Here is a 14,660-nt window from a genome sequence, read left to right as displayed (position 1 = left end):
AGTTCCACATAACTTCTTCCTGTTTTCTCAATTGATCTGTGTTCAGTTTTTCAAGGCCTATCCACTGTGCCAACTTATAACTAAATCTGAGGGGGGTGTGATGGGGAGGTTCCCTTGTTAGAGGCATTTGAACCATTTGTGAGATGTGATTTTCGTTGAGAGTACGGTGCTGCACTTTTACAGCGCAATGGGAATACAGATCTGGCACTGCACCGCTGGCTTCCAAGGTCCAGAAACGCGCGCGAAAGTATGATAGACGGCGCATTTATCATTGTGAAAGTTGAAGGAAAAGTTCGATCCTAAGCATAATTGTAAAAAGTAACTGGAAGTTATAATTGCGAGCATATAAAAGACATAAAATTAACTAAAACTAAACTGCTCCCGAACAGGCCATGAAGGTCCAACGGTACCGATCGGCCGCCGTGTCATCCTCAGCCCACAAGCGTCACTGGATGCCGATATGGAGGGGCATGTGGTCAGCACACCGCTCTCCCGGCCGTATGTCAGTTTCCGAAACCGGAGCCGCTGGTTCTCAGTCAAGTAGCTCCTCAGTTTGCCTTACAAGGGCTGAGTGCACCCCGCTTGCCAACAGCGCTCGGCTGTGTGGACGGTCACCCATCCAAGTGCTAGCCCAGCCCGACGGCGCTTAACTTCGGTGATCTGACGGGAACCGGTGTTACGACTGCGGCAAGGCCGTTGGAATATAAAAGACACACACTTGTAAACTTCGATGGTTCTTCTGAAAATAAAAGGATTATAGTTCTATATAGAAGCTAAAATTAATCCCAAATTTTTGTCTTCACACTTGTAGAAGATATGCCTCGCGAAATCGGGTAAATCTTTTAAAGACACAGTCCACCTCCGTAGCTGACAGCCATGCGGAGGACTTAGGTTTGGTTCCTGGTGCTTGCAGGAATTTTCCCTTTGAGGACTGGAATAGAGTGCACTCATCCTCCTGATGCCAACTGAGGAGCTATTTGACCCACGAGTGGAGGTTCAAAAATGGCTCTGAGCACTATGGGCCTTAACATCTGATGTCATCAGTCCCCTAGAACTTAGAACTACGAGGGCAGTTCAATAAGTAATGCAACACATTTTTTTTCTGAAACAGGGGTTGTTTTATTCAGCATTGAAATACACCAGGTTATTCCCCTATCTTTTAGCTACACAACACTATTTTTCAACGTAATCTCCATTCAATGCTACGGCCTTACGCCACCTTGAAATGAGGGCCTGTATGCCTGCACGGTACCATTCCACTGGTCGATGTCGGAGCCAACATCGTACTGCATCAATAGCTTCTTCATCATCCGCGTAGTGCCTCCTACGGATTGCGTCCTTCATTGGGCCAAACATATGGAAATCCGACGGTGCGAGATCGGGGCTGTAGGGTGCATGAGGAAAAACAGTCCACTGAAGTTTTGTGAGCTCCTCTCGGGTACAAAGACTTGTGTGAGGTCTTGCGTTGTCATGAAGAAGGAGAAGTTCGTTCAGATTTTTGTGCTTACAAACACGCTGAAGTCGTTTCTTCAATTTCTGAAGAGTAGCACAATACACTTCAGAGTTGATCGTTTGACCATGGGGAAGGACATCGAACAGAATAACCCCTTCAGCGTCCCAGAAGACTGTAACCATGACTTTACCGGCTGAGGGTATGGCTTTAAACTTTTTCTTGGTAGGGGAGTGGGTGTGGCGCCACTCCATTGATTGCCGTTTTGTTTCAGGTTCGAAGTGATGAACCCATGTTTCATCGCCTGTAACAATCTTTGACAAGAAATTGTCACCCTCAGCCACATGACGAGCAAGCAATTCCGCACAGATGGTTCTCCTTTGCTCTTTACGGTGTTCGGTTAGACAACGAGGGACCCAGCAGGAACAAACCTTTGAATATCCCAACTGGTGAACAATTGTGACAGCACTACCAACAGAGATGTTAAGTTGAGCACTGAGTTGTTTGATGGTGATCCGTCGATCATCTCGAACGAGTGTGTTCACACGCTCCGCCATTGCAGGAGTCACAGCTGTGCACGGCCGGCCCGCACGCGGGAGATCAGACAGTCTTGCTTGACCTTGCGGCGATGATGACACACGCTTTGCCCAACGACTCACCGTGCTTTTGTCCACTGCCAGATCACCGTAGACATTCTGCAAGCGCCTATGAATATCTGAGATGCCCTGGTTTTCCACCAAAAGAAAATCGATCACTGCCCGTTGTTTGCAACGCACATCCGTTACAGACGCCATTTTAACAGCTCCGTACAGCGCTGCCACCTGTCAGAAGTCAATGAAACTATACGAGACGAAGCGGGAATGTTTGAAAATATTCCAAAAGAAATTTCCGGCTTTTTCAACCAAAATTGGCCGAGAAAAAAAAATGTGTTGCATTACGTATTGAACCTAACCAACCTAAGGACACCACACACATCCATGCCCGAGGCAGGATTCGGACCTGCGACCATAGCGGTCGCGCGGTTCCAGACTGAAGAGTGTAGATCGGCTCGGCCACAGCGACCGGCGTGACGTAGTTCCTGTGGGGGGTGACAAGTGGAGTGCTCTGTAATAATTACAACGTCAGCTTCTTCAGCCCGCTTCGGCCCCTACACACAGGCTTACTAAGTGCTGTTGTAATTGCAACAAAAAATGAAACGATCGTATGGCACAGATAGCTGGGAGATCCCATTCGGGTTCGGCCGCCATGTGCAAGTCTTATTTCAGTAGGCGCCACATTTGGGCGACTTGAGGCCGATGATGAGGATGATAACACAACATCCAGTTTACGAGTGAATAAAATCTCTAAACTGGCCGGGAATCGAACCCAGGCACAGTGCGTGGGAGGCAGGCGCGTTACCACCCAGCTAAGCAGGCGGACGTAACTGCAACACATGGGTTCTCCACAGCACGTCAGGGTCCTGTGCTGCCATGATTACTTCACGCTTGTATTGTGCCCCTCTGAGAGCGGTCTCATAAACCTGTCTTGCAGAATCGTTTGCTGTTTATCAATACTGCTCGCAACTGCCGTCCAATGTGACAATCGGTCCTTAACTACTACCTCCCAACCATACCTGCCCGAATTTTAGAAAAATTCTCCAAATGCAGTCCTGTACTTATTCGGGGGGAAGCAATATGACATACCGCCTTTAGATGACGATAACATGTCGGTCGGTCGGTGCCTAGTGGCCCGCCTGAAGCCTGAAAGGCGGTTCGTTCTTTTTTGCTGCCTGTATTTATAAACATTTGTTGGACTTATACGTTGGTTGCGAAATACCCTCTGGCACACAATATTACATTTCTCATGTGGCAGACCCAAGCTCGTTTTCCTTCTGTTTCAGTATCTAATGTTGAACTTTAGGTATGATACACAAGCATAATAAGTGACTGCCTCGTCAAATTTTGTTAGCCACCTTTTCCGATGACTTTTCGTCTTGTAGTTAGCTAGCATACTGACTACTCTCTATTAATCCGATAACTGGTGAAAAATGAGAGAGCGCTCTATTCTGCAACAAAAATCCGATATGGAAACAGGGCTGCACAATTAGATTAGCATTTAATCATATATGTGTGTATGTGTGCGTATACGTTCGCTCACTGCACCCTATTCTTAAAGTGCTGAAACATTTCATGAAGATACCGTGTCACACATTCAGGAAGTGCGTTTAAAATGACTGCACAGGCTCTCATTAATGTTTGAGATTTGTAGATGTACCTGCTGGAAATGAATTCCATTGGGATAACATGTACGGAACAAATAGTTTGTGTTAAGGTTGTACACAGTATTCGTTGATCATCGGAATTTCCTGAAATTTTATATTTTCTGTGTCTCTTCTTTTCAAATATTAAAGACCTTAATTATTTTCGAGATGTGAGGCTAGAGAGGCCAGAGTGACAATATCTCGTAAACTACAATATTTCTAGGGTTCCTCATGCTTTTTTCCGCGTCTGCTTTCTTTAGGTACATTACAAAAAAAAAAGAATAAATGTGTCGCCTAATTATCTCTTCACGAAATGAGTGTCGAGGTGATTCTCCTTGAGTGAGACTGGCGTTTTTTGCATGTTGCCAACATCAAAGGAGAATTCTTAAATGACTTTCGTAAGATGTTGTTTGTTTAGGTAGTGCGCTAAGGCCGAAACTTTTAGGTGACTTGAACGTGAACAGGCAGCATCTTCACCCCATAAATTGAGAATACATTACTTTGATCTACAACGCCAAGGACGTTGAGGTTTTATGTCAAAACCTCATAATATTAGGCAAGGCGGTATTAGAAATTATATGGTTTATCAGTGATAATTTTGTTATTACATCAATTTGTCTACGAGATGTATTTTGAATGTACGTTAATTTTTCGCTCCCGTTATCTGGGGCGTCACGGGCGTGGTATTACACAAACTGTTGCAGGCTTCCCTCGACATCCATTGAGCTATGTTACGATTCAAATCTTGTAGTTCGGAGGATAACTGAGGAAATAACAGTTTATTTTACCTGACACAATGATTAGGTGATATAAATTATTTTTAATTTTCTAAGTTCTACGGCAACTATTAACACAATATGGTAATCATAACATATTTCTATGGATGTTGAGAAAAGCCTACCACAGTTTGCGTGCTATTATATGAATGATACCCGAGATAAAATTCAAAAATTATCGTTAGACAAATTTTGTAATAATCAAACGGGCGTAGATAGATAAATATAATTTCTAATGCTGCCTTACCTAACTTCCTGCGGCGTTACAGATCAAGACAATTGCATTCTTAAAATGTTGGGTGAAAATCTTACCCGTTTACGTCAAGGTCCCCTTAATATTGCACCTATTTACTCTGATTTTACACATTTGTTTGTTTGTAACAGCAGGTGTGACTAATTGTTCTGCTACCAATGCAAACGGAAATACAGGGTTATTACAAGTGATTGAAGCAATTTCACAGCTCTACAATAACTTTATTATTTGAGATATTTTCACAATGCTTTGCACACACATACAAAAACTCAAAAAGGTTTTTTAGGCATTCACAAATGTTCGATATGTGCCCCTTTAGTGATTCGGCAAACATAAAGCCGATGATCAAGTTCCTCCCACACTAGGCGCAGCATGTCCCCATCAACGAATTCGAAAGCATCGTTGAAGCGAGCTCGCAGTTCTGGGACCTTTCTTGGTAGAGGAGGTTTAAACACTGAATCTTTCACATAACCCCACAGAAAGAAATCGCATGGGGTTAAGTTGGGAGAGTGTGGAGGCCATGACATGAATTGCTGATCATGATCTCCACCACGACCGATCCATCGGTTTTCCAATCTCCTGTTTAAGAAATGCTAATGCTTTAGCCTTTTCCATAAGATTTTCCAAACCGTCGGCTGTGGTACGTTTAGCTCCCTGCTTGCTTTATTCGTCGACTTCCGCGGGCTACGCGTGAAACTTGCCCGCACGCGTTCATCCGTTTCTTCGCTCACTGCAGGCCGACCTGTTGATTTCCCCTTACAGAGGCATCCAGAAGCTTTAAACTGCGCATACCATCGCCGAATGGAGTTAGCAGTTGGTGGATCTTTGTTGAACTTCGTCCTGAAGTGTCGTTGCACTGTTATGACTGACTGATGTGAGTGCATTTCAAGCACGACATAAGCTTTCTCGGTTCCTGTCGCCATTTTGTCTCACTGCGGTCTCGAGCGCTCTGGCGGCAGAAACTTGAAGTGCGGCTTCAGCCGAACAAAACTTTATCAGTTTTTCTACGTATCTGTAGTGTATCGTGACCATATGTCAATGAATGGAGCTACAGTGAATTTATGAAATCGCTTCAATCATTTGTAATAGCCCTGTACATGCAAGGAGAAAAAGTTGTTCTTCAATGTACAGGTACCACAAAGTTGAATTGCAGTTATGACTCTGGTAGGAGGGGCTTGATGTGTTGAAAAGTATCGAGGCACAGTGTATGCCTTGCCTGTGAGCACTATGGGACTTAACATCTATGGTCATCAGTCCCCTAGAACTTAGAACTACTTAAACCTAACTAACCTAAGGACAGCACACAACACCCAGCCATCACGAGGCAGAGAAAATCCCTGACCCCGCCGGGAATCGAACCCGGGAACCCGGGCGTGGGAAGCGAGAACGCTACCGCACGACCACGAGATGCGGGCAGGCACAGTGTAATAAGGAGTTAATATGAGGGCTGATTTATCTGACTGAATGGGTGTATATACACGAGACAAGTACTGGATAAATGCAAACGTAGGCTCCAGCGGCCACTGTCACGGTCAATAAAATGTTTCTGGGTTTGTGGCCGCATTGTCAATATGTAAAACCACCGCCGTTTCGGTTACTCAGCACTGTTTCAAGTGACCTTCTTCTGGGTGTTTTTTTTTAAACAAAGTAAAGAAGAAGAACACCCTGAAAAAGTCTCTTGCGACAGTGATCGAAACATCTGTCGTTTTGTTGTTGTTGTTGTTGTGGTCTTCAGTCCTGAGACTGGTTTGATGCAGCTCTCCATGCTACTCTATCCTGTGCAAGCTTCTTCATCTCCCAGTACTTACTGCAACCTACATCCTTCTCAATCTGCTTAGTGTATTCATCTCTTGGTCTCCCTCTACGATTTTTACCCTCCACGCTGCCCTCCAATGCTAAATTTGAGATTCCTTGATGCCTCAAAACATGTCCTACCAACCGGTCCCTTCTTCTAGTCAAGTTGTGGCACAAACTTCTCTTCTCCCCAATCCTATTCAATACCTCCTCATTAGTTACGTGATCTACCCACCTTATCTTCAGCATTCTTCTGTAGCACCACATTTCGAAAGCTTCTATTCTCTTCTTGTCCAAACTAGTTATCGTCCATGTTTCACTTCCATACATGGATGGCTACACTCCATACAAATACTTTCAGAAACGATTTCCTGACACTTAAATCTATACTCGATGTTAACAAATTTCTCTTCTTCAGAAACGATTTCCTTGCCATTGCCAGTCTACATTTTATATCCTCTCTACTTCGACCATCATCAGTTATTTTACTCCCTAAATAGCAAAACTCCTTTACTACTTTAAGTGTCTCATTTCCTAATCTAATTCCCTCAGCATCACCCGATTTAATTTGACTACATTCCATTATCCTCGTTTTGCTTTTGTTGATGTTCATCTTATATCCTCCTTTCAAGACACTGTCCATTCCGTTCAACAGCTCCTCCAAGTCCTTTGCTGTCTCTGACAGAATTACAATGTCATCGGCGAACCTCAAAGTTTTTACTTCTTCTCCATGAATTTTAATACCTACTCCGAATTTTTCTTTTGTTTCCTTTACTGCTTGCTTATATGTCGTTTTAGATATTGATAATGCGGGCAGAAACCTAGAGAAATTTTATTGACCAGGTAGTAGATAAGTTGAGTGTGACAAGGTTTGTAAGTAGGTATGTGAGTGTAGTGCCATTCGATCCACTGAATTTATATACATTTAGGGCGATGTTCACCAGCGGTTAAGATATACAGGTGCCATACCAAGCGATTTCCTCCCATTTATACAAATCTCTAACTAATTATGCATATTTTAATGTAGTCGTAATTTGTAACTGTACTACTATTGTTACTACTACTATGTATGAAGGAGAGTGATTATGTGGGATTATATCATAATTCCATTAAAAGATGAATGAAGACGTACAAGATTCTACCCTAAAGTAAAAACAGAATTTGGTTGAGTTACTAACTGTTGTGACTTGGCAAGACAGCCAAGCCACTATGAAATAGCCGAAAGGCACGCGTTTAAGCTCACGCAGGCTGGCGTGAGGTCTGGAACAGTTAAAGGAGTTGAGTCAAGTAAAAAAAGTACGTAGCTTCTGGAATACTTAACTTTAATCCATAATTGGTAAACATCGGTCTGACGGTACATGCATCACAAGATAGATAGCAAATGATAATGGCGCCTTGCTAGGTCGTAGCAAATGACGTAGCTGAAGGCTATGCTAACTATCGTCTCGGCAAATGAGAACGTAATTTGTCAGTGAACCATCGCTAGCAAAGTCGGCTGTACAACTGGGGCCGTGTGCTAGGAAGTCTCTCTAGACCTGCCGTGTGGCGGCGCTCGGACTGCAATCACTGATAGTGGCGACACGCGGGTCCGACGTATACTAACAGACCGCGGCCGATTTAAAGGCTACTACCTAGCAAGTGTGGTGTCTGGCGGTGACACCACACTAATATAACTCAAAATGTGATAAATCGCTGATTTTCTGCGTGTCATAGCTCCAAATTTAGAGATTTTTGCAAGACTTTCACTTAGGCGTATTAGGAAGCCATTTTCAACACCTAATGAAACAGTGACTCTGCAATGCGATGTAGTTCGGTATAAAACATAAAAAGTAGCGATGTGTTTACCTTATTTTCCTGTTATAAAAAGCAAAAGAATAGCGGTATCGGGGCTGCGACCTTTTTCGCAAGAAAGAGAATAACCTTACATTATCTCTTCAAAGTATTAAGGAACCTTCATTACAGGCACCGAAAACAACCACCTGAGATAGCTATTACTCAAGTGTAGAAAATGCATGATGCTTTGTTACGGGATTGTACTAGAGATGCAATAGCAAGGCGCTTACAGAGGAATTAAAGCCGTAAAATACGCATGGCTTTGGAGGTAATGGACACGATGTTTGTAATTAAACTTTCTCTTCTTGAGAGGGCCCCAATGACAAACGAAATATCGTGGGACAATGTTTGTTCGTCGTTTCACATAGTTTTCACACAAAATAAAAATACAACTTGTAGCTGTGCTATGTAGTACGTCTTAACATGTCGGCGACCAAAAGTAAAAGGGATAATGAAGTCTCTAGAATATTTCTTAACAAAAGATATATTGTTCTTTCTTCTGTTTCGCAGCTTCTTGCTATCAAGCGCTGCGGCAATGATTTTAAATATCGGCGCCCCGCGGATCATAGTGTTTATATTTAGAGTATTTAAAAGCTGGCCTCGCGTTATGGTATAGGCGCACATTAAAAAAAATGTTTCGTTTCTTTACTCTAGCGCTGTGATGCTTAGCATTTTTACGAACTACAGCTCGTTGGCTGTTCTTTTCTTTAATGACATATATCTCACAAGCAAAGTAGCTGAAATCCAATAATATTACACACTCTGTGATCTTGCATTCTTCAGACTTAAATATGTTACCTAGACAAACGTATTCCTGAAATTTCATGCCGCGCGGGATTAGCCGAGCGGTCTTGGGCGCTACAGTCATGGACTGTGCGGCTGGTCCCGGCGGAGGTTCGAGTCCTCCCTCGTGCATCGGTGTGTGTGTTTGTCCTTAGGATAATTTAGGTTAAGTAGTGTGTAAGCTTAGGGACTGATGACCTTAGCAGTTAAGTCCCATAAGATTTCACACACATTTGAACATTTTTGATTTGAAATTTCATGACTCTACATTAATTATTTTTGGGTGTTGCTATTTTTTTCGTCAGTGTAGTTGTCTGCGTACACTGGCTCTGTTAGCGGAAGTTCGATTGTAACCACCCTGACTGCTGACGACAAAAACTGTGCCCCGCATGTCTGAATTCTCGCTGCATAGACATTCCAACGAGAGATATCCGTGTTTCCTTGCTTTCCTAGTTACATGACTGGCACAAATCTGACCAGAATCCAACAGAAAACAGCTTCGGTTTCTGCTCTCACATGAAGCCCGTTACGTAAGATATTCCAGATTTCTGGCGAAGAAAAGAATGAGAGGTTCAAAACTGTAGCTGTTATCAAGGCTGGAGATGTTGAAAATATTGTTTCAGCATGATGTGTCCTTGCAGCAAGCAATTACACTACTGGCCGTTAAAGTTGCTACACCACGAAGATGACGTGCCAAAGACGCGAAATTTAACCAACAGGAAGAAGATGCTGTGATATGCAAATAATTAGCTTTTCAGAGCATTCAGACAAGGTTGGCGCCGGTGGCGACACCTGCAAAGTGCTGACATGAGGAAAGTTTCCAACCGATTTCTCATACACAGAGAGCAGTTGACCGGCGTTGCCTGGTGAAACGTTGTTGTGATGCCTCGTGTAAAGAGGAGGAATGCATACCATCACGTTTCCGACTTTGATAAAGGTCGGATTGCAGCCTATTGCGATTGCGGTTTATCGTATCGCGACATTGCTGCTCGCGTTGGTCGAGATCCAATGAGTGTTAGCAGAATATGGAATCGGTGGCTTCAGGAGGGTAATACGGAACGCCGTGCTGGATCCCAACGGCCTCGTATCACTAGCAGTCGAGATGACAGGCATCTTATCCGCATGGCTGTAACGGATCGTGCAGCCACGTCTCGATCCCTGAGTCAACAGATGGGGATGCTTGCAAGACAACAATGATATGCACGAACAGTTCGACTACGTTTGCAGCAGCATGGACTATCAGCTCGGAGACCGTGGCTGCGGTTACCCTTGACGCTGCATCACAGACAGGAGCGCCTGCGACGGTGTACTCAACGACGAACCTGGGTGGACGAATGGCAAAACGTCATTTTTTCGGATGAATCCATGTTCCGTTGACAGCATCATGATGGTCGCATCCGTGTTTGGCGACATCGCGGTGAACGCACATTGGAAGCGTGTATTCGTCATCGCCATACTAGCGTATCACCCGGCGTGATGGTATGGGGCGCCATTGGTTACACAACTCTGTCATCTCTTGTTCGCATTGACGGCACTTTGAACAGTGGACGTTACATTTCAGTTGTGTTACGACCCGTGGCTCTACCCTCCATTCGATCCCTGTGAAACCCTACATTTCAGCAGGATAATGCACGACGGCCTGTTGCAGGTCCTGTACGGGCCTTTCTGGATACAGAAAATGTTCGACTCCCCCCCCACTGGCCAGCATTTCTCCAGATCTCTCACCAATTGAAAACGTCTGGTCAATGGTGGCCGAGCAACTGGCTCGTCATAATACGCCATTCACTACTCTCGATGAACTGTGGTATCGTGTTGAAGATGCATGGGCAGCTGTACCTATACACGCCATCCCAGCTCTGTTTGACTCAATGCCCAGGCGTATCGAGGTCGTTATTACGGCCAGAGGTGGTTGTTCTGGGTACTGATTTCTCAGGATCTATGCACCCAAATTGCGTGAAAACCTAATCACATGTCAGTTCTAGTATAATATATTTGTCCAATGAATACCCGTTTATGATCTGCATTTCTTGTTCGTGTAGCAATGGCCAGTAGAGTATTTGTCTAGAATATTGGAAGTTTTCAAATAGTAGACAGGACTGGACTCTGAAGATGATAATGATGATGACGGTGGTTTGGGTTAACGCCAGAGCGAGTGGCTTTCCTCCCGGCTGGTTGCTGTCGCCGAGTCAGTAACCCCGGGTAGTAAACGAGACCCGCTTAGGGCGGCGGTATCGGCGACACTCACGTTGAGCGAGGCCCAGCGCCGGCGCGGCCCTTTACGCCCTGACCCTCGGCTCCCCGCCGGGCGACCACGCAAGCCCATCGGCCCTCGCGGCGCCCCTAATGCTCCGCATGGTGAGAGCGGGGCGAGTAATACTACGGAGAGGACAGAGCAAGGCCGCCGCCAGGGCCTGCCTCCATTGCCCGGGCCTTGCTCTCGCGTCCGCGCGCCTAATCAGATCGATATACGCCGGAATGAGCTCCCAGTTTTATAACTGCCAATAGAGCGTAGGTCCGCATCTTGCGTTTACGCTCGCTCGAATTGTTCGGTGCACGCAGTTCCGTGAAAGTCCGCCAGATGTCACTGCAGTCCGTGCGCAGGCACGGAGCAAACGCATTCGAATTCCCTCACGGCGTTTCGAGCATGCTGGAATGGCCCCAACCGTCTACTCTGCAAAAGGGGGAAAATCCCCTTCTCCGATTTTCTCGTTGGAAAAACACATGAAGGTATATAAGAGTACACCATTTCCTTTCACGAACTTTTTTTTTAATGAAAAACTGTATTTTTCTTGTGAAAAAAGAAATCTGCTAATTTTCAAGTGGCGTGATTTTTAAGGTTCCGTGCCTCAAACGTAGAGGAAATACAAACGACCCAAAGAAGAGCAACACGTTTAATTACAAGTACATTTAATAAACACGAAAGCGTCACAAAGATGATTAATCAACTCCAGAGGCAGACACTCCAAAAGAGGTGTTCTGCATGGCGGTGTGGTTTATCGTTAAATCTCCGAGAGCGTTCGTTCCTAAAATTATCAGCAAATACGAGGGTAAGTCAATTATTATCCGCAATTTAGTTATATTTTTGTTTATTTTGGTAGTACTGTCGTCTTACGTTGATGACACATGCTTTGTTTATTTGTTGTTATATCTTTGCAATTTTCAAGCTGCTAGGTTAGTTTCGTCATAGCTGCCGTGCTGTTAATCATGGCTGCTCCGCTGTCTATTTGCAACAAAGAAGAGCAACGTTCAGTGATCCGTTTTTGTGGTCGAAAGGCGTATCAGGGGCCGAAATTCATCGAAGACTTTCGGTACAGTATAAGAACAGTGTTTTGCCACAACGGAGTGCCTACGAATGGATTGAAAAATTCCGAAATGATCGCACAAGTGCTACGTACGATGAAGAAGCCGGACGACCGTTTACCGCCACAAATGAAGAAACCATTGAGCATTCACGTGAAATGATTCTCTTAGATCGACCATTAATTATTGACAAAGTGGCACATCGTCTGCAAATTAGTCACGGTTCTGCCTACGAAATCATCCACAATAGACTTGGTTTCATAAAGTTTTGTGCAAGATGAGTCCTAAAACAACTCACACAGTTGCATAAACAAACGCGCTTGGACATCTACAAGAAAAAAAAATTGGATCGCTATGGTAATGAAGGGACAGGATCATTACTGGTGACGAAGCATGGATCCATCATTACGAACCGAAGAGTAAACGGCAGATTATGGAATGAAAACATCCAAATTCGCAGTGCAAGAAAAATTTCAAGAACCAACCGTCCGCAGGAAAACTGATGCTTACGGTCTTTTGGGGCGCACAAGGTCCAGTACTGGAACATTACGGGGAAAGGGGCACAACAGTAAACAGTGTGCATTACAGTGAGATGCTTTCTGCCAGGCTAAAGCCTGCAATTCGAAGCAAACGCCGAGGATTGCTGTCAAAAGGTGTTGTGTTGTTGCACGAGAATGCCCGTCCGCATACTGCTGCCCACACTACTGAAACGCTCCAGAAACTCAAATTTGAAGCACTGGATCATCCCCCATATAGTTCCGATCTTGCCCCTTCTGGCTATCACTTGTTCGGTGCACTCAAACAGGCGTTGATTCGTCTCGGACAAAACAGTGAAAGAAGCGATGCATTCCTGGCTCGCAGCTGAACCGAGAACCCTCTTTTATGAGGGCATCAGGAAGCTTGTACAACGATGGACCAAGTACGTTGAGACGCAAGGAGACTAGGTCGAAAAATGATGTTCTTGTAAGTTTCCTATTTCATTACAATAAAATTTTATAACGACTTTGCGGATAATAATTGACTTACCCTCCTATATTGATCCTTCCTACGTATATTTCGCGAAAAGACCATGAAGGTGAAACTAGTTTGGAGCCCACACGGAGGCTCACTGGCGATTGTTATTGCAGCGAACTGTTCGCAACTGTACAGGAAAGAGGGAAAGTCAGAGTGGCCCACAAGGAACCCTCCGCCACACACCGCAAGGTGGCCTGCAGAGCATAGATTTAGGTGTAGATACATGTAGAAGTACCGGTAGTACGGGCCAGTTGCGAACACTCTTTTATTCTCCTTTGAAGAATTAATTCTAGACGTCAAAGAAAAGGTTGCAGAGTGACGGCAGAAGGGCGATAGGTGTGAAAAAAATTATTTTATTAATACACTCATGCTCCTAAATTAAGGATAATTTATTCATTGGAAATACTATTTTTAATTTGTTTTGTTAGCACTGCCCGTAGTGTGCAGCATTTATGATACCCAGATGCTACATCTAGTACCCCAGGAGTGAGTTTTATACTAGTGATTTAATTTTTCCGTGGAATTTCTATGTAGACGCCTTATGGCAGTGGTTCATTAAAGAAAAATTATAAACTTAACATACGCTAAGCCCTTCCTCCGACTGATGTCGTTCCACTTAAAATCGCTCCATTCCCGGACATCTAAGCATTTAATGAATGTGACTCTTTTACTTTGGCAAAAGCGTAAGCAAATAATAATATTTATTTAGATCTAGGGGTAAATTCCAAGAATGATTGCCTATATAAGTCGTGGGGTCCAAACGACACATATCGAAAGTGAGATCGTAAATCGATATGCAACTCTGGTGGCGTGCGTTATGAGTATTTTTACGGTGGTCACTTCAGCAATGACAAAAGAAGAGGTACAAAAATACTTGCAGTTGCAAAGGAGACGACTTACCTTACTCGTCGTCGGTGTTGTCGTCCTGTTGAAGTCCATTACGCAGGTCTGGATGGATAATTTGTAAGAGTCGAACCATGTATTCTTCCTGATGTTCGTTTTCCCCACTGTCCGCAATGAAATTGTAACGATGTGTCAGCATCGGAGTTTTACACACTTCGCACCAACAAAGTCTGCACAGTCCCTTCTTCCCTCATCTGGTAGTGCTCCATATTTGCGACAAAAAGTCAAACAATTTTCTACTCTGGATAGACATGGAATTATATTTTTCCATGGGAGTGAATCCGCCGAAGAAACATCAATAACACCAGCCATCCC

General features: G+C 44.3%; 1 pseudogene; it reads right to left on the bottom strand.

The window, feature by feature from the left end:
• Positions 1-583: 583 nt before the first annotated feature.
• On the bottom strand, positions 584-701 carry LOC124790407 (annotated as a pseudogene).
• Positions 702-14,660: the final 13,959 nt, after the last annotated feature.

Source organism: Schistocerca piceifrons, chromosome 3 (assembly GCF_021461385.2).
Source record: "Schistocerca piceifrons isolate TAMUIC-IGC-003096 chromosome 3, iqSchPice1.1, whole genome shotgun sequence".
NCBI classification, from domain to species: Eukaryota; Metazoa; Arthropoda; class Insecta; order Orthoptera; family Acrididae; genus Schistocerca; species Schistocerca piceifrons.
Note: the sequence above shows the minus strand (reverse complement) of the source record. Positions and strands in the feature narration are given on the sequence as shown.